General features: G+C 47.3%; 1 long non-coding RNA gene across 1 annotated transcript; it reads right to left on the bottom strand.

Moving 5' to 3' along the window:
* Nucleotides 1–17,528: 17,528 nt before the first annotated feature.
* LOC310835273 lies at nucleotides 17,529–19,910 on the bottom strand. Its single transcript, XR_014559489.1, has 2 exons — nucleotides 19,756–19,910; nucleotides 17,529–17,818 (listed from the first exon to the last, which is right to left on the bottom strand). It is a non-coding gene; the product is annotated as an uncharacterized lncRNA (long non-coding RNA).
* Nucleotides 19,911–21,338: the final 1,428 nt, after the last annotated feature.

Here is a 21,338-nt window from a genome sequence, read left to right as displayed (position 1 = left end):
ATCTGGAGGCAGAGGCACCGGCGGCGGCCAAGCACATTTTCACACCACAGGCGTGGGCATGCGCGTCAGCCACGGTGGACCTGGACGCGGTGCGCCGCGCGCTGCAAACGGACTCGTTCGCCCGAGCCAAGATGGAGGAGGTGTGCAGCGGCAAGGCGAGGGGCGACGAATTCCAAGTGCGCGACGGCCTGCTCCTACGCAAGGGAGTCCTCTACGTACCAGGAGACAGCCTCCGCGCGAAGGTCCTGCAACAGCTGCACGACGCGCCCAGCGCGGGGCACTTCGGCAAGGAGAAGACGGTGGACTTAGTAGCCAGAGACTTTTGGTGGCCTAAGATGCAGGGGGATGTCGCGGACTATGTCAATAGGTGCGACACCTGCCAAAGGGCTAAGCCTGTGCACCAGCCGCCGGCGGGCCTGTTGGAACCGCTACAGACACCGTTCGTACCGTGGGAGAGGGTGGCCCTGGACTTTGTCACAGATCTACCCAGCTCGAGGGGCAAGACGGCAGTGCTCGTGGTAGTGGACCTGTTCACCAAGATGGCCCACTTCATTCCGTGCGCGAAGGTGGCCACAGCCGAGCAGACCGCTAAGATGTTTATAGACCACGTGTTCAAGGTGCACGGCCTACCACGGTCTATTTTGTCCGACCGGGGGCGCCAGTTCATCTCCAACTTCTGGCAAAAGCTGATGGGATTCCTGAACGTCAAGGTCAGCCTGGCGTCGGCGAGACACCCGCAAACTAACGGGCAGGCGGAAAGGGTCAACGCCATCATGCAGCAGTACCTGAGATGCTACGCGAACCAGCAGCCATCGACCTGGGCGGACTATCTACCGTTGGCCGAGTTTGCCTACAACAACACGAAGCACGGGTCCACGCGGGTGACACCATTTTTCGCCAACTACGGGAGGCATCCCAGAACCTTCCCGGGTTTGGACACAGTGCGGGAGGGGGAGCCACAGGGAGCAGAGGACGTGGCAGCGGAGTTGCAGGAGATCCACGAGCAGCTCAGGAGGCAGTTAGAGTTGGCAAAACAGGCTTACAAAGTGCAGGCAGATCGACACAGGAGGGTTGGGGAGGACATCCAGGTGGGAGACTGGGTCTGGTTGGCAGCACAAGCAGTTCCAGCCAGATCGTTAGCCAAGAAGAAACTAGGGCACAAGCAGCTAGGGCCTTACCAAGTAGAGGCGCAGATCAACCCAGTGGCCTTCCGGTTGACACTCCCGGAGGGTTCCAGAATGCACCCGGTCTTTCATAGATCAGTGCTCACGCCCTACAGAGAGCCCCACAGGTTTCAAGCACCGGGGAAGGCGCCAGACCCGCTCAGAGAAGCGCCCAAAAAAGGGGGGTCGCCGAAAGGGGAGCCACTTAATGAAGCCACTGAGATTTTAGACTCAAGGTGGGGGGAGGACGGGATTGAATATCTTCTCGCCACAGAGGACACCCCGGCCAGCGCCAACAGGTGGGTGCCGGATTACGCAGTGGAAGAGCAGTTGCTCAAGGAAGAATTCCACACACTTTTCCCGCACAAGCCTATGCCGGCGGGCTTTTTCGAGGATTGTTTGTTCACACCCACACTCTCGGCCAGCACTTTCCGGGGTTTCTCGTCAGCTGAGGACTCGGCTCCGGGAGGCAGCTCCCCGGAGGGATCGCTTTCAGGTTTTGGCACGGGGGGATCTTATTGGTGGGAGGACCAACCCGAAGTGGGCTGGCGCAGAGACATGCCGAAGGGACCCTGGGAGGTGGACCCCCATCAAGCAACAGGGGGAGGAGGGCTCTTGGGTGATTTGGGGTCGAGCTCAGATTTCGAGCACACCGCGCAGGAGATGGAAGCGGAGGAGGTCGTCGTCGACGAGCCCATGGGGGACTTCCCGGACTTATCTCGATGGTTGCAAGCCTCAGGGGACGAGCTGTATCCTGGACTCACCCCTACAACAATGGAGCACCCGGAACCCGCACCGGAAGAGGGGGAGGGGGGAAGGGGGGGCTTCGAGGGGGGGATGGATGTCAGGGGTTCAGAAGGAGAGACACAGGAGGGGGAGCAAATGGAGAGTGAGGAGGAGGAGTACGAGGGGGGCGCAGGCAGTGACAGTGGCCAGAGTTATTCCACAAGCCTCTCTAGCGAATCGGAGGACTCACAGAAGGGAGCGCCGGTGGCCAGAGCAAGGGAGATTCCAAGGGAGAAACCTCAAGAGGGAGGGGCCAGCGGGGAGTCCCTGAGCAGCAGCTGGAGATCAGGACCAGCGTCTCCACCAGAGCGCAGTGGGGAGGGGGAGTCCCAGGAGTCGGGACCAGTGTCCTCACCACCAGAGGGAGGAGAGGAGTCAGGTTTGGCAACACCCACATCAGGAAGCGGGGAAACGGTCAGAAGGAAAGTCACCGGCTGGGCGCGCGCGCCAAGTTCAAATGTACAGGAGCGCGGCACAGCGGGGAGCCCGGGAAGGGAGCCAGGTCCTAAAGCCCGCCGGGGGGAGGGGCAAGACTCAGGAGGCTCCGCGTCAGAGGAGTCCAGGAAGGAGGGAACCCCAGAGGGCAGAAGGACCCAACGCAGGAAAGAGCAGCGCAAGAGGTGGAGCCGGGCTAGAATCTTAAACTGGTGTGGGTGGAGCAGTGAGTCAGAGGGGACTTAGCCGGTCTAGCGTTAAGACGTGGGTCTGCGCGCCCAGAGCTTGGAAATGGAAACTAAACTTCAATAAAGACTTTTGTATATAATATCCACTGGGCGTTGGTCCTCTGTGAGCTGGGACCTAGCGGCAGTCCTGACATCACCTTTTGAAACCGGTAAAGATTCAGTGCTTTCATTTGCCTTCCTGACGAGATTGTTTTAAAGGATTGTTTCTGTGAGGCCTTAATATATTTCACATCTGCAAAGAGGAGAAGGTCCATAAATTATCTGAGAGGACTTGAGCGTTTGAAGAGAGATGCAAACAGCACATGCCATCAATAAAGACTCTGAGCTATTATACATGCATCTTTTTTGAGACAACAATTTGATTTTCTTTGTGGCTCGCATTCCGATTTAGCCCTCGGAAACATAAAAGCTCATATATGAATGGAAAGATAAAGTGTGGAGTTAGTCAGGCGGAAAGGCTAGCTACTGAATGAGCTATTTTCAAATGAAGCTCTCTTTCTTTTCTCCCAGCAAAGGAACAGCTAGGAGCCCGCTGCTCATAAATAAAAGTGTTTGCGTACAATTTTAAGTTGTTTCTACATCTCAGCCTCTCCAGAGGAAGAACGTGCCTGTGATGTTATTCTCTATCTTGAAAGATGAATATTTACAGGAATGATCTGCAAAGGGGGAAAAAAAATCCCATTATGAACCACTGTGATTAAAACTGAACCCATTTGTATGCGTGGCACAATCAAAGATTTTCCTGGACTCAGCCATAAAGTGGCTGTTTATACATAGCCCAGAGAGAGAGAGAGAGAGAGAGAGAGAGAAAAGGGGGGGGGGAGCATAATTCCATCCCCAAAATATGACAAAGAAGGACACAGGTAAGCATAAATTTTGCATGTGCTGATTTATGCACACATAAAATATTTAAATTTATAAATAATGTATGGATACATATATATGGAGATGCAAAATTTGAAGTAATTACTGTAACTTAAAACAGAGATATACAAAATATCTCACCATGGTGGAGACGGTTGTGACTAGGCAGCTAGTCTGCTGCCCAGGTGCACTCAAGGGGCGGCTTCAAGGTCCTTGTTCTCCCATCTTATGGTTTTCCTTTAAACTGGGTAGCCCTTCAAACATAGGAATATTGTTGGGCTGGCTGGATGCAGAGGACAGGTGGGAGGAGCCAGCTGGGGAACCATCAAGTGAAGAAGGCTCAGAGCCCAGGGACTGGCGGTGGGACGATAATGAGTGGGTCAGAGGGAGAAGACCTGGAAGAGTATGTAGCCGTATTTGAGTTCACCGATTGGGTCTGCGTTGCTCCGGGACAGGAGGAAGGAAGTCAAATGACACGAAGTTGGTTCAAAGAAAGAGTTTATTCTGCTCTCCAGATAGCAGAAGGCACTTGCGTGGTGAGTCCACAGCAAGTCCAAAGAAATGACAAGTTTCATGCAGTATATATATCCTCCAGACACCCCCTTCCCCTTCCCCAGCCACATCAGCTTGTACACGCAGGTTGACATCACAGATGTTCCTGCTCCGGCACTCTTGACCATAAAAGGGATTTCCTTCCTGCACTCCTGAACATAAAAGGATATTCCTCTTCCTACTCTTATCTTGGAGGAAGGGGTCATCATCTCCGAGAACATGCTTCTGGCGTTGTTTCCCAGACTTGGGTCTGTGCGTCTTTTGTGGTCAGCACATAAGGTGCTGTGTGTCTTCTCTGTTCTACTGGTACAGTCAGGGTCATCCCTGCCATCACAAACTGATAAAGGAGAGGGCTCTGAGCACGGCCGGGTTTTTGTTTATACATTGACTCAGAGCTCAAGTTAATGGATTTTAGCTAAGGAAAAATAGGGATTTTGGTGCAGTTTCAAACTGCCTGCATAGTCAGTTTTGGGTTTGGGAAACCCATTCCTTCAAGGAGGTGTCAGAAGCTGGGGAGGTAACAGGGCTTAGTGAGCTGGGAGAATTTGTGGCAGAGAAAAGCCCAGCATCAGAGGCAGAAGCTGAAGCAGGGGAGGAGGGAGGCGAAGAGGCAGAGATTAGTCCATCTGGTGAAAAGGCACAGGTGTCTCCCCCTCCTGCTGTGGCAAGCTCCCTTCGCAGCTGATCTCCCAGAACCAGAAGAGTCATGAAGAGGGCGGAGGCAAAGTTATCTTCACGTAGGCACCATCTCAGATTGCTTGGGGAAAACAATGGGGAGGAAGGGACAGGCAGCTGTGGAGAAGGGGGGACCGTCAGTCTCAGCAAATGCTTCATGGCAGCAAGACCTGTCGGAGATGATTTGCTCTACTCATTAGGGCTGACATCCCTGTATAGATCCTGTCTTTGCGAATAAAGAGTTGACTCCAACTTGCTCAGTGTGATTTATTGCTGGCTTACTCCTGTCACTGCCTCACTCTGCTTAATGGTAGGTCCAGTCTTGATCACATAGTGCCCCCACTTGCCAGGAGCAGCTACAGCTGTGAGAGTTAAGGAAACGTACATGATTATGACATCACTAGCACATGACATTGCTGGCATGTGACATCACAAAAAGTGATACTGCTGGTGGGACAATAATGGGCAACTTCATTCCCCTCTTGTTTCCCAGAACCAGAAGAGGCATTAAAAGGATGGAGAAGAGGTTGGCTTCACAGAGGCGCAATCTCAGATTGCTTGGGGGAAACTCTGGAGGCGAGAAAACTTAGATGGCTGTGGAGAGGCAGAGTCTTTCAGTCTCGGCAACTGATCCATGGGGCAAGGCGTACTGGAGATAAGTTGTTGTGCTCATTAGGCCTGGCATTCTGCCAAGTCTGCACAGATCATGTTCTTGCAAATGAAGAGTTAACTTCAACTTGCACAGTGTGATTTATTGCTGGCTCGCCCATGAAAACTACCCTCTGTAAAGCATAACACATAGCCACTCTGTTGTACCAAACAGCCTGCATGGTTGGTCTGGTTTTAAGGCCCAGTATACCTTGGGTGGCGCTGTGGGTTAAACCACAGAGCCTAGAACTTGCCAATCAGAAGGTCGGCAGTTTGAATCCCTGTGATGGAGTGAGCTCCCGTGGCTCGTTCCCTGCTCCTGCTAACCTAGCAGTTTGAAAGCATGTCAAAGTGCAAGTAGATAAATAGGTACCGCTCCGGTGGGAAGATAAACGGTGTTTCTGTGCGCTGCTCTGGTTCACCAGAAGCGGCTTAGTCATCCTGGCCACATGACCCAACAGCTGTACGCCGGCTCCCACGGCCAGTAAAGCGAGATGAGCGCCGCAACCCCAGAGTTGGTCACGACTGGACCTAATGGTCAGGGGTCCCTTTACCTTTACCTTTATACATGAAGGAGCATCTCCACCCCATTGTTCAGCCCAGACACTGAAGTCCAGCTTCAAGGGCCTTCTGGTGGTTCCCTCACTGCAAGAAGTGAGGTTTCAGGGAACCAGGCAGAGGGCCTTCTCGGTAGTGGTGCCCGCCCTGTGGAATGCCCTCCCATCAGATGTCAAGGAAATAAACAACTATCTGACTTTTAGAAGACATCTGAAGTGAAGAAAGGAGAGTGGGAGCCTTGAAGCTAGCTGCCTAGCACATAGATAGCAGTGACAATAACTATTTTTGAATTAGCGTCTATAAATAAAAATTAGTATATGCATTTGTTCTGCAAATCTGTCTCTTTTACTCTCTCCCCCTCTCCCTTTAATGGGGCACAAGCAGCGATGGGGGAAATCTGTCAACTCTGGTTTCTTGTTTTCCCAATTTTAACTTTAGCTACATTTCCACATCAGTTTGTGATTTTTAAAAAAAGGCCATGTGAAAATTCACCAGCAGTTTAATGCGAATTTATTTTTGTATGCATTTTTGCATCCAATACACACATTTTTGCAAAGCGGTTCCCTCTAACAGAATGCATTTTTGTATGTAGTTTTAAACAAGATGTGCATTTTATGCATACTCTATATCCTAGTGCAAATTAATTGGCTGGAAAACTGCACTGCAAAATTTGGAGATCTGCAATTTTTGACAGATGGTTGTGTTCCGACTCATGGATAACTTTGGAAAGTGCCGATTAGGTAGGTTTGCCTTTAAAATGTGACCTGAATCTAATTTCTTCCCTTTCCTCTGTTGAAGTTGCCACCCTAAGTTGAGGACAGGCTTAAATCTCTCCTTCTAAAACTGGCGGCATTGAAGCTAATATTTCTAGCATATTTCCCTTCATCTCTCCTTAACTTCTTTAACAACACCATAAACATTCTGAGCCTGAGGGATAAGGCAGCGTATAAATTGCTCTAAATCGAAGGGACGTATAACTGTAACTTGATTAATCTGCTCATTAACTAAATTTAGCACCTGGCACAGCATAGCCTCACATGCAGTAAACTGGGTGGAATTATTAAGGGCTGCATTTTAACCACTCTTCACCCCATACCTCAAACATTTTGAAAGGTGGGTTTATATTCGCAAGGTTATTCTAACTGATTTGTGTGCTAAAACATGTTCTTTTGTATTTAATAAAGATCAAAGATTGTTGTACAGTTCTACCTTGGATGCTGAATGCCTTGCAAGTCGAACGTTTTGGCTCCCGAACGCCGCAAATCCGGAAGTGAGTGTTCCAGTTTGTGAACGTTCTTTGGAATCCGAAGATCCAGCGTGGCTTCCGATTGGCTGCAGGAGCTTCCTACAGCCAATCAGAAGAGGTGCCTTGGTTTCCAAACATTTTGGAAGTCGAACGGACTTCCGGAACGGATTCTGTTCTATTTCTGAGGTTGTATTTCTTATTCTTGCAATTTAAAACAATTTTAGCAGTTTCAAGGTTTGTGCTTTTCATTGTTTACTACATCTGTTTTTGAAAATTGAAATTAGCAATTCTGGCTGGGTGTGTAAGTAGTTAGCCTTGCCTAGAGTGCATCTGTCTCCTGAGAAATCTCAATGTGGGACAAGAAGCTACAGTTAGAACTGGATATGGAACAACTGATTGGTTCAAAATTGGGAAAGGAGTACGACAAGGCTGTATATTGTCTCCCTGCTTATTTAACTTACCGTATTTTTCGCTCTATAAGACGCACCAGACCACAAGACGCACCTAGTTTTTGGAGGAGGAAAACAAGAAAAAAAAATTTTGAATCTCAGAAGCCAGAACAGCAAGAGGGATCACTGCACAGTGAAAGCAGCAATCCCTCTTGCTGTTCTGGCTTCTGGGATAGCTGCGCAGCCTGCATTCGCTCCATAAGACGCACACACATTTCCTTATATGCAGAATTCATCATGCGAAAGGCTGGGCTGGATGAATCCCTAGCCGGAATTAAGATTGCTGGAAGAAATATCAACAACCTCAGATATGCAGATGACACAACATTGATGACAGAAAATGAGGAGGAATTAAAGAACCTTTTAATGAGGGTGAAAGAGGAGAGTGCAAAATATGGTCTGAAGCACAACATCACAAAAAATGAAGATCATGGCCACTGGTCCCATCACCTCCTGGCAAATAGAAGGGGAAGAAATGGAGGCAGTGAGAGATTTTACTTTCTTCGGCTCCATGATCATTGCAGATGGTGACAGCAGCCACGAAATTAAAAGACGCCTGCTTCTTGGGAGAAAAGCAATGACAAACCTAGATAGCATCTTGAAAAGCAGAGACATCACCTTGCCAACAAAGGTCCATATACTTAAAGCTATGGTTTTCCCAGTAGTGATGTATGGAAGTGAAAGCTGGACCATAAAGAAGGCTGATGGCCGAAGAATTGATGCTTTTGAATTATAGTGCTGGAGGAGACTCTTGAGAGTCCCATGGACTGCAAGAAGATCAAACCTATCCTTTCTAAGGAAATCAGCCCTGCGTGCTCACTGGAAGGACAGATCGTGAAGCTGAGTCTCCAAGACTTTGGCCACCTCATGAGAAGAGAAGACTCCCTGGAAAAGACCCTGATGTTGGGAAAGATGGAGGGCACAAGGAGAAGGGGATGACAGAGGATGAGATGGTTTGATAGTGTTCTCGAAGCTACCAGCATGAGTTTGACTAAACTGCGGGAGGCAGTGGAGGTCAGAAGTGTCTGGCGTGCTCTGGTCCATGGGGTCACAAAGAGTCAGACACGACTAAATGACTAAAGAACAACAAATAGTGCAAAATAGCCTGGCACCTACACGGCTGCCAGGCCACACTTCTCATCAACCCCAGAAGATTGCCCGCATGGGTTATTGCCCCTGGTCTGGGGCGTTTGGTGTCTTTTCTTCCTCCAGTAGCTGTGCCTTTCCACCATAGATTCCCTGGAGAATACAGTCTTGAGAATGTTGTTGCATCTCACACAGGATCAGATCACTGGGTTGTCTTCTGTAGCCCAGTTCACAAAGGCCAATGAGCTGGTGGTTTCAAGGAGAAGAACAGGATCCATTAATCATGTAAGTTTCTTTCAAGATGGAACCCAGAGATACGATACTTTGAATAAAGGCAAGGAAGAGTGCTAGTTTGCCAACGCAGCGTTCCAAGATCAATGTGGTCAAATCAAAGGCTGCCTGGTTGATGGAAGAGATCCAGAGCAGGTGTGTGTGTGATATCACTGCAGGTGATCAAACTGGAAACCACACAACTAGCAGCCTCCATACCAGGAAGCAAGTTGGTGAGAAAGCCTCTAAGGCCCATCAGAGTGGAGTTAGGTAAGTCATGCCATCTCAAAGAAGCCACACGGTGACATAAATTAAGGGTGACCAGATGCAATGGAGGACAGGCCATCTCTGCTTTTAGGAATTGTGCAAAAGAGAAGGTCTGGGGGAAGTTCTGTCGCCTATGTGTGAGACAATGCCCCTGAAACAGTTGCCTGCACAACTACTAACTCCAACCAGAAGGTTATTGTGAGAAACTGGGTTGCCAGATCACTACTCGGGGAAGCCAACTTTTTCCTTTAGTATTAGTATATGGAATCTGCAACAAAATGCTGCAGTGTGGAATTCTTTTCTTTAGGTTATTTGGGAAGAGCTGTAGCTTGGTGATTTTATAGGAATGTTTCCAAGCACAGTTCAAAGTGTTGGTGCTGACCTTTAAAGCCCTAAACGGCCTCGGTCCAGTATACCTGAAGGAGCATCTCCACCCCCATCGTTCTACCTGGACACTGAGGTCCAGTGCCGAGGGCCTTCTGGCGGTTCCCTCACTGTGAGAAGTGAGGTTACAGGGAACCAGGCAGAGGGCCTTCTCGGTAGTGGCACCCGCCCTGTGGAATGCCCTGCCACCAGATGTCAAAGAGAAAAACAACTACCAGACTTTTAGAAGACATATGAAGGCATCCCTGTTTAGGGAAGCTTTTAATGTTTAACAGACTATTGTATTTTAATATTTTGTTGGAAGCCGCCCAGAGTGGCTGGGGAAACCCAGCCAGATGGGCAGGGTGCAAATAAATAAATAAAAATTATTATTATTATTATCCCATTCAGGTTTTTTTATAATTTCATTTTTCATTTTTTTCATTTTGAACAAAAAAAATATTTACAAATCCAATTTACTTTCCCTTTGACTTGCCTCCCCTCCTTTCTGCAGTTATTTGTTTTATATCTTTTTATTGCTGCATATCCAGTTAAAATCTATTTACTAATTCCCCCTTAGGTTCTCCCTAGCTGACTCTTGCTGCACGGGTCTCTATATCAATCCTGCTAATGTTTTAGTTTGTTTGCAATGTGCATGGAGGGAGTCCAGATCTTACAGCAAGTCATTCATTGCAAGAGGGCCTTGTCCCCTACAGCGGCGCAGCTAACCTTCAGCCAGCCTGCCCAAGATGGATCCCAGTCTTTCTTCTTCTTCTTCCCAGCACCCTTTGCTCAAAAATCTCTCTTTTCCAGTCACTTCAAACACCCCCCATCACCTTGGCAACATCTGTCTCCCCAGGCCAAAGGATTCCTCTTGGATAGCCCATCAGCCCCTTTTGTCATGTTAACAGACAGATGCTTTGCATAAGCCAAGCGAGGGATTCCTTGTTTGGCACAGTTCTGCAGCTTTCTTTCTTTCTTTCTTTCTTTCTTTCTTTCTTTCTTTCTTTCTTTCTTTGCAAATTTATTTATTTGGGTTTTTCAAATTAAAAAAGAATCTCCTGGACTTTCCTCCTCACCTTTGTGGGTCCTATTGTTAGTCCTTTCCTCCTGCATCTTTTACAGTAGCACCTCGGGTTAAGTACTTAATTCGTTCTGGAGGTCTGTACTTAATCTGAAACTTTTCTTAACCTGAAGCACCATTTTAGCTAATGGGAACGATTTCTGTTCTCATCCTGAAGCAAAGTTCTTAACCTGAAGCACTATTTCTGGCTTAGTGGAGTGTGTAACCTGAAGCGTATGTAACCTGAAGCGTATGTAACCCGAGGTACCACTGTATAATAATCCAAATCTTTTGCATCTCCATTATGTCCCAAATTCACCATTAAATTGCAAGTGTTATTCCAATCCCACTAAAAATTTTAGCTGTTTACAATGGTTTTTTAGATTATAAATTCCCCCCATTCCGCTTGTACTTTCACCCACATCCCAACTCATCAAAATCCTACCACTTATCAATTTCTAGGGTTTAGGGGGGGTTCCCCCCCAACTCAATAACACCTCTAAATGTATAATGTGGAGATGCCTTTAGTGGCAAATCTTCTCATGTTGCCTTTCCTTTCTTGGGAGTGCCATTGCCACATTCCAGCAACCCAAGACCAAACATGCAGTGACCGTGGAGAGCTATAATTTAAAAAGCATTAAACCTGGAATCTTCCGAGCTTCTGAGAGCAGTAAAGGAAGTTGAAGAAAACGTCCCTTGTTCTCATTCGGTGTGTTTCTCCCTGTGTGTGTTTTTAATGGAGCGACGAGCTTACTTAATGAGGATCCACCTCTCTTTTAATAAGTATCACTGTGCGGTTTGTTGCACAGCATGGGAGAGGCATCGCAGAACCTCCCAGGTTTACTGGAGAACTCGAAACACATTTATAATTAACTGGTGGCAAGATCAGGGCTTGCAAGATGTGATTACTTTTATTGCTCTCAATTGGATTAAGAACAGAAAGCTGTCAAAGGGAACTTCCTGGGGCCGTAGGATTGCCAACTTTACAGCTGACAGTCGTAGCCGGTGCTTTTAACAGGGGCTTCTTGCGCAAAAGTAATTGGGTGATCCTCTTTGTCTCCCCCTGCTGATTTCTGCACTTCAGGCTGCAGTTAGGGGCACAAGAGCAGGCTGGACCGGGAGAGCTCAGTCGGTTAAAGTGTGGTGCTGATAATGTCAACGTTGCAGGTTTGATCCCTGTTTCAGACAGTGGCATATTCCTGCATTGCAGAGGGTTGGACTAGATATACCTGAAGGAGCATGTGATGGCCTGGGATTCAGACTCAGAGGCTGAACCTGAGGAATCCCAGCCTGCAAAGGAATTCCCCGCCACCAGAACCAGCTGAGCCGAGGCTGGGGCTTGAACCTGAAGGGTCCTCACCTGTGCTGGATCCTCAGGTGCAGGTACCTGCTGAGTCTGCTCTGGCTCCTGAGGCGATGGAGGACCCATTGCCTGCAGGTGCTCCACTCTCAGCCCCGTCAGGGGAAGCTGAGGTTGCCTCTGGGTCTGGTAACCCTCCAGCCTCTCCTGAGCTGCAGAGGCTCAGGGCAGAGAGGCGGAGGGAACTAAGTTCCCGCAGGAGGAGGGCTCACCTCCAGGCCAGGAGAGGCGAGTCACCTGTGGACCGGGGCCGCCCTATGCCTTGGGGCAGATAAAAGCCGGCCAGCCCTAGTCCCAGGTTGCGGGAGCAACGTTGTTGCTAGCCGGTTTCTGCCTGTACCCTGTCCTGCTCTTCTGCCAGAGTTCCTGACCTCACCCAACTCCCTGCCTTGGATGCAGCTACAGCTTCGACAGACAGCCTCCATACTGCACCATCAACCTCGGACTGGACTCAGACCTCGCCTCTCAGTTAGCCCCCGGGACCAACACAGAGTGTCTCCACCCCCATCGTTCAGCCCGGACACTGAGGTCCAGCTCCGAGGGCCTTCTGGTGGTTCCCTCACTGCGAGAAGCAAAGTTACAGGGAACCAGGCAGAGGGCCTTTTTGGTAGTGGCGCCCACCCTTTGGAACGCCCTCCCATCAGATGTCAAATAAACAAACAACAATCTGACTTTCAGAAGACATCTGAAGGCAGTCCTGTTTAGGAAAGTTTTTAAGGTTTGATGTTTTCTTGTGTTTTTGATTTTCTGTTGGGAGCCACCCAGACTGGCCGGGGAAACCCAGCCAGATGGGTGGGGTATAAATAATATACAATTGTACCTTGGGTTACATATGCTTCAGGTTACATACACTTCAGGTTGCAGACTCCACTAACCCAGAAATAGTGCTTCAGGTTAAGAACTTTGCTTCAGGATAAGAACAGAAATCATGCTCTGGGGGTGCAGCGGCAGCAGGTGGCCCCATTAGCTAAAGTGGTGCTTCAGGTTAAGAACAGTTTCAGGTTAAAAACAGACCTCCGGAACGAATTAAGTACTTAACCCGAGGTACCACTGTAATAATAATAATAATAATAATAATAATAATAATAATAATAATAATTATTATTATTATTATTATTATTATTATTATTATTGATCCTCAGGGTCCCTTCCAATCTATGGTCCTTCTTTTTGATCATGTAGCACATTGTTCTATGTAGCCCATTTCTTTAAAAGGATGTGAGGTAATGTGAAATCTATTTCAATTATGCACTTAAGGCTACAATCCTGTATCGACTTCCCCACTTTAACCCCTCCCCATTTATGGGATTTTCTTTATATGTATGTACAGGGCTTTTGTTTTAGCAGGAACTCACCAGAACTCAGTTCCAGCACCTCTCAGGCTGGTGCCATTGCCATTATAAGAGAACAAGAGAGGTGTTCATGGTGTGTTCCGGCACCTCTTTTTCTAGAAATAACAGCACTGTTAGGTGTATGTGTGAGGATAGGAGTACACCTACCCACCCACACCAATGATTTATTTCATTTATTGGCCATAACAATCTATATACCACTTAGCACCATAGTCTCTAAGCAGTTAAAAAAAAAGGCCCAATGAGTATTCACAAACTGAGGCGGAAGACTGGAAAAATGAGAAACTGAAATTGATATATTTGCCGATCCATAACTGAGGATTTTAAATAAAAGAAAACGGTTCTCAACCGATTTCATGTTTAAATCAGTCATATATTTATTGCTAATCCCTTAAAAAAAACACCACCACACACACCATAGCCCTCAGGTTCCATGAACCTGTTTCTCTCCCATAGCTTCATTTCTCCTGATAATCTATCATTAGATATAGATAGATGATAGATAGATAGATAGATAGATAGATGATAGATAGATAGATAGATAGATAGATATAGATAGATAGTCCCAGACTATGCTTGCTTAGGGGACGACAGAGGACGAGATGGTTGGACAGTGTTCTTGAAGCTACAAACATGAGTCTGACCAAACTGTGGCAGGCAGTGGAAGACAGGAGTGCCTGGCGTGCTCTGGTCCATGGCATAGCTGTCAAGTGTCCCTTATTTGAAGGGACAGTCCCTTATTCCAGCGCCATGTCCCACTGCTGTCCCTTATTGATGGATGTCCCTTAAATGTCCCTTAAATGATGTCCCTTAAATATTAAAGGAAGCAGCTCCTCTCCCTCCCTCCTTGCCGGCCAGGGAGGAGGGAGGCTCCAACTGTGTTGCTTGGCTGTGTTGCTCACCCAATAAGAAGTCTAAGAATGACTGGGGGGTGGAGCTTGAATGCCTTGTGTGTGGCTAGTTAATGCAAGCTGAGGGGGTTTTTGAATGCTGGACGCCATTTTGCTGCACGTGCTGCTGCAAACTTTGCAATGCAAAGCCAGGCTGGGGAGCCATCTTAAGTTGAGGCTGCATAGGCCTTGTGGTGCATGTGATTCAAGATTCTATTCAGTTGAACCTCTGGTTACAAAGTTGGTTGGACAGTGTTCTTGAAGCTACCAGCATGAGTTTGACCAGACTGCAGGAAGACAGGAAGACTGGAGTGCCTGGAACAGGTGAGGCTGCAGGTCCCTTATTTTGGCTGCTGGTCCCTTATTTTCAAGGCTGCTAGTCTCTTAGTTTCAAATCTGTAAGTTGACAGCTATGGTCCATGGGGTCACGAAGAGTCGGACATGACTAAACGACTAAACAACAACAACAATGCTTGCTTTTAAACTTTTCAAAAACTGCACAAACATCCCTAATAGGGTTTGGATTTATAACTGTGAAATCCTTCCTGCTAATACCAAAGATTTATTTTTCAGTAGACAGACCAGTTTGTTCACTTTTTCCTGTAACAGCTGAACTTTCAAGCCACATCTTTAATGTCCAAGCACAGCAGCACAATAATATTTTGCATTAGGAAATGCCGCCCTCTGACTTATTTATTTCTGCTGGCAGAGCATTTTGTGTGTAACTCTAAGGTCCTTGCCTGCCCATAAAAAGATAAACCAAAGATCTTGCCATTTTTAAATTAAACAGTCATTTACTTTTAACATTATATTTAATCTTAGGAAAAAAATACAAGGCTTTACATTCATTTTTATAACCAGGCCAGCCACAAGAGATTTATGCCTCCCCAGCTGGATCAGTCTTTTCTTACTTCCTGCATCAGTTTGGAGTGATTATATTGAATTAAATCTTCCAGATCTTGAGTAATCCAAATCCCCAGGTATCGTTTGGGGGGTCTTTCTCCATGGAATTCAATATCTTTTCACAATATTATCTTTCATATCCCTCTGGCATATGATAAGCAAACCACTTTTGCTTTTACAGTTTGAAATCTGCCCAAGTTCATTGAGCAAGCTTGTTTCAAATGATTTCTCTGAATCCCTCAAAATTATTTGCATTTTGAATGATTACCTATTATTTGCATCCTTGATAATTATCAGGTCCATTTTGACGGCCTCCGCCGCCATTAAAAGGTAAAGGGACCCCTGATCATTAGGTCCAGTCGTGACTGACTCTGGGGTTGCGGTGCTCATCTCGCTTTATTGGCCAAGGGAGCCGGCGTACAGCTTCCAGGTCATGTGGCCAGCATGACTAAGCCGCTTCTGGCGAACCAGAGCAGCGCACGGAAACGCCGCTTACCTTCCCGCCGGAGCAGTACCTATTTATTTACTTGCACTTTGATGTGCTTTCGAACTGCTAGGTTGGCAGGAGCAGGGACTGAGCAACGGGAACTCACCCCGTCGCAGGGATTCGAACCACTGACCTTCTGATCAGCAAGTCCTAGGCTCTGTGGTTTAACCCACAGCGCCACCCACGTCCCTCCTCCGCCATTACTTATATCCAAATGTTGAATCACAGTGGTGTCAATGAGCCTCCTTGTTGAGTCTGCAGTTTAAAATGTTACCTTATTTACAAATATTGAGGCTGTAGGATTAGTATAAATCAGTTTGATTCATGTGATGAAATTCTTAATGACATCTTCCTTTGAGTAGATATGTACAGGAGTGCACCTGGATGTTGATTCCTGGCAAGATTAAGCAGAACTGAACAATGGGGTCAGGGAAGGCTAATTCAAGCTGTGGGGCCAAGCAGTGTGTGCGGGTGGTGCTGAGGTCTAAACCATTGAGCCTCTTGGTCTTGCCGATCAAAAGGTCGGCGGTTCAAATCCCTGCAATGAAATGAGCTCCAGTTGCTCTGTCCCAGCTCCTGCCAACCTAGCAGTTCGAAAGCACACCAGTGCAAGTAGATAAATAGGTACCGCTTCGGCGGGAAGGTAAACGGTGTTTCCGTGCGCTCTGGTTTCTATCATGGTGTCCTGTTGTGCCAGAAGCAGTTTAGTCATGCTGGCCACATGAACGGGAAAGCTGTCTGTGGACAAGCGCTGGCTCCCTTGGCCTGAAAGCAAGATGAGTGCCACAACCCCATAGTTGCCTTTGACTGGACTTAACTGTCCAGGGGTCCTTACCTTTTACCTTTTTAACTTTCCTTGTAACACTAAACTGGGGTGAGTGGGTGATGGGGAACTTGCAGGTGTGAAGTAGCACATGGGAGGGTTGCTTAACCCTCCACCCACCCCTCTCCTGCAAATACCATTCCTAGGTTGTTTTACCCTCTGGGCTTTGACACTGAAAGTGAGCCAGGTGGTGGTTAAAGAGACCTGGGGGTGGTAGAGGGATTGCATAGGATGACCAGTGAGCACAAGAAAAGTTAAGCACCCCTTCCTCTTCAATGATCCTTCCCCCGAAAGCCCCCCTTCCCATTATCTTAGCAGATGTGGGACTGGAATCATGCATTTTGCAGAACTGCATTTTGTTCCACCCTGAGTCAGATTTGAGAAGAAAACATGAGGCAACCAACCTCATATAATCAATATGCTTGAGTCTAATTAATGCATGAAAGGGTTAATACCATAGAGTAAGTTGTCCTGCTAGGCTTAGCTATGTCACTTCCCTAACGTTGAGAGGAGATAGGTAATCAAGTCTATTGTCCCCTGGCCCCCAGTCTACCTGAGAGGCTCAGTGTATGAAGAGGTTTGCACTGGCTGTTTCAGCTCAACCGCATGGCTCTCACCAGCCATTATTGAGTTCCTATACCAATAATTTAGGAGCTTATACCACTTTGTAACTAAGCTAAGTTTTACTGCCTATGCAACTTTTCTGACTGCTGTATCGAAAAGCCCATGAATCTGACCTTTGGAGAGTTTGTAAGTAAGCCATTTTTTAAGTTACCAAATGTGTGGCCTTTCCCTACGCTGGGGGAAGAGGGATATTTTAATGGTCCAACAGCCAATATTTCCATGTTTTACTTTGCTGCATATTTTGTGGTTTTAAATCTCTGCTGGGGTTCTCTCACCAAAGAGTACTTGCCCAAAACTTGGATCGTGGCATCTAGAGATTTCTCCCTCCCCACACCGCCCCACAGTTGCCACCAAAAGAAAAGGGCGTATTTCTTAAGTCTCTCAACAGCAAAGCAAAGCAATAAAAACTCAGCACATAGGTAAGCATTAGACATTATATCTGATTCCACTCTGCCAGGATACAATGCTAAGTTTAAGTTACACCGTAAAAGCTGTTATTGAGCAGAAACTATGCAGAGTCCAAAACCACAACCATTTAGAGAGTTGAGTTCAGTGTCCTTTCCTTTATCCTCTCTGCCTGTGGACTGGTTTGAGCTGGAGGTTATTAAAGTGGGGAGAGGCTAAAGTTTTCTTCTGGAGGCTCTGTGTGCAGTACAGTTTTGATACGTAGCCAGCGGACCCCTCCAATGTGCTTTCAGACAATTATCTGAAAGGAACACACATAAAAATCACATGACTGCACCAACAGTGGTTGCAAGCGTTTTGTGCAAATTTTGCTCTGACCCTTCGTCTCATTTCGTCAAGGAATGAGCCTTGGATCGCTCAAAGCAGCACATAGCTGACACAGCAACACACCTAAGCAGTAATAAAAACATGGATGCTGAATTCCAAAACACAGTGGCCATATCAGCCATTAGTTAAAAGCCTTGGTAGATCAATGTGGGTGGAATGCAAACTGCAAGAACAGAAATCCCAAAACAGGGGCCAATGCTGAAAAGGTCCTGCTCTGTCCCCTGACAAATGCCACTCAGTTTATCTCAATGAACAGGGCAGTGTGTCCTGTGTCATTGTCTGAGGCCAAATGGGAACGTATCGTCCCAAAGCAGTGCTACCATCGAGTCTCAGCTAGATCTCGTGAGATTTCAATGAGATCTTGCAAGATCTCATGAGATTTTGGCAAGATCTCGTGAGATCTCACCAGAAGCTGGTGCCACTGCCAGCACCACTCCTCTGTTGATGGTGGAGGTGACGGCTGTGATGGTCAGGGGACTTCAGGTGCAGATGTCTCATCCTGCCTCAAGGGTAGGCCAGCCCCGTCAATGAAATGAGAGCAGATCCTTACTGGATAATCTAAACCAGGGTTTCCCAAATTTGGGTTCTAGCTGTTTTTGGACTACAACTCCCATCATCCCCAGGTAGCAGGACCAGTGGTCAGGGATGATGGGAACTGTAGTCCAATAACAGCTGGAAACCATGATTGAAATATAAGGAAATGCTTCAGTTGTTTATCTGAATCAATTCATTCTGTAACTGAAAGAAAGAATGAATGAAAGAGGAAAAGGTTTTCCTGTACTGGAAGAATGAGATAGAAGAGCCCAGATGGTTAACCTGTGGCCCTCCAGATGTTGTTGGACTGCAACTCCTGTCTGTGCCAGCTGGAAGGCCCATGATCAAGGTTGATGGGAGTTGTAGTCCAACAGCATTTGCAGGGCAACCTCATCCTTGTATAGGGCATTGCACCATTTCAGAGTGCAGGTGGAGCATATAATTTTTAAATGCTCCTTCACATGAAAAAATTCCCGGCATGTAGAAACTTAGCACACAAGGATGGAGAAAGGTTCTAACTCAGTGCTTCCCTTGCTGTGAGAATTCTGTGTGTTTGTTTTATGTGGAGGGACTCTCAATGTGTCAGGGACTGTGCTGAGGAGGGCTGCACTGAGGAAGAATAGTGAGAGCCTCTCCCTCCCCCTGCTCCTGATCAGGGTCCTGAATCTTCCCAGGAGGACAGTATAGATTTGGAACAGTGGTTTGCAGAGGGGCATAGTTCAGAAGGCAGAAGCTGGGAAATACTGGATGGGGAACAGCTAGAAGAAGAAGAAACACTGGAAGAGAGAGGGTTAACAGATTCACAGTCTCTGGACAGCATTCACCCCCCTTCTCTAAAGTCACAGAGAGCTCAGAAAGTGTCAGAACAGAAAGCGCAGAGGGCACAAGCTCAGATCACAAGACGTAGGAGTGACGTAGATTAATAGGGATGGAGAGGGGGAGTGACCCTTAATTGGGAGCACCACCATTTCTAGGAGATTGGTTCTTTGTTCTCACTGTGATTATTAAAGATTCTAATTGGTAAGACATTCCTTTATTTGATCTTCTTATCTACTGCCACGGGGGAAAGCCGATTCCCTGAAGCCTGACAGCATCCCAGCAGACCCCATTGCTGATAATGGTCCCTGGCCACCATCCCCCCCTTTAAAATAACTTTGTCGGACATGAGCAGCCTAATTTTACCAGCCATTTTAATTTCCCACAATGCTCCTGACATCATTTGGGGCACTGCTCTGAGTGCTGCTGCCTACTGCCCCCATCACCAGGTGAGCCTTCCAGGGGCCACCAATGGACCACTAAACTCCAGCCTCTTCATACCTGGAGCTGGTCCTGCACTTCGCCAAAGCACCACCTTTCTCAGCCAACCAATTGCCCCCTCTTTCTGCCAATTCTGACGCTTACGGTTGCATCCTCACACCCTGCCCATTGAGGTCTGTTGTACAGTTGCTGTCTCCATCACTTTTGCTGCTTCCTCTGTCACAAACACCTGACCCAATACTCATGGCTTTGTGACATCAACAGTAATGTGGCCAATACCCACCCTCTGCTCAGAAAACTCTGCATACCTAGCAACCAGTGCACTTAAGGCATGGGACAAAAAGAGATTAGGGTTCTTTGTTTTCTCACTGTGATTATCAAAGTTTCTAATTGGTAAGAAGACTCCTGTTCCTTTGTTCTGCTTATCTACTGCCATGGGGGGAGGAAGCCAGTTCCCTGAAGCCTGACACAAAGATGTGATTGTTGTACCTGCAGTCTGAAGCGGTACGGTCTGTTCTACCATCCCAGGGCTCTCCCACTGCATTCTGTTGTGGGTTTAGATACAACCTGGTTTCCGCTGCCAGCCCGTTACATAATTTCCAAAATTATTAATTTGTTCAGGGCGCTAGCCAGTCTTCTCTTTGGAGGCTCACTGTTCAAATCAGTCTGCAGCTCAGCAAGGCATTAATACTCTGTGCCAGGACTTGGATAGAAGAAGGGTGGCAACTTTGCTTGACAAATCTATCAAAACAGAGTTTGACCTTTGATGGTTATTCATTGAGCTGATCGTCTTTGTAAGTGACTAAGGTAGTTAACGCATCATAAAAATCTACACAAGCAACTTGGCAAGTGTCCTCTTGGTTGCCTTGGCCAATTACCGCATCCATCACTTAGGCTGATGGAATGAAAGAGCAATGTTTTATATGTAAATCACTCGCTGTACCATTTTCATTTTTCATGGGAAGTCTGCACAAGCCTTTTAAAATATCCATCTCCGGCACCCAGAGATTTGCTTTTATCTTTCACCATTAATATTTACCACCACCCAGGCATAGGAGATAGTCGCTGGGAAGTTCCAGTTTCCTTGCCAAGACAGACTTTTGTTTAAATTTATAATGGTCGCTCTTTGGGGAATTGCTGAGAAGTTAAGTCTGTGCTTTGTTTTCGATCGGCTTGGATTCGGAGCATCTCAAGTCAGAAAAAAGGTATCGCACATCTGGAGAGTGTCATGTACAGTAGTGCTTTGAGTGTTCTGCTAAGACTGGGGAAGAGACCGAGGTGCAAATCTTCACCACCCAGTTATGAAGCTTACTGGGTGATCTTGGATGAGTCTCTATCTCTCTCAGCCTAACCCACCCCACAGGGTTGTTGTGAGAGTAAAAGTGGAGGGAGATAATGTTTGAATTCATAGGCTACCCTGTGTGCTGGTACGGGAGGGGGGGTTTACCGTGTGGCGTGGTCCGTGTCCGGTCTGAGGCTGAAGCAGGGTCCAAGGCAGGGAGTCGGGCGTGGTCAGGAACTCTGGCAGAAAGCAGGACAGGGTGCCAGCAGGAACAGGTAACCAACGATGTTGCTCTTACGATATGGATGCAATGCAGCTGCAAACTGCTAGCTTGAAAACATCACATGATGGGAATGTTGGA

Source organism: Podarcis gaigeae (genome assembly GCF_964106915.1).
Source record: "Podarcis gaigeae genome assembly, chromosome: 17".
NCBI lineage: Eukaryota > Metazoa > Chordata > Lepidosauria > Squamata > Lacertidae > Podarcis > Podarcis gaigeae.
This window is presented reverse-complemented; position numbering and strand designations above follow the sequence as displayed.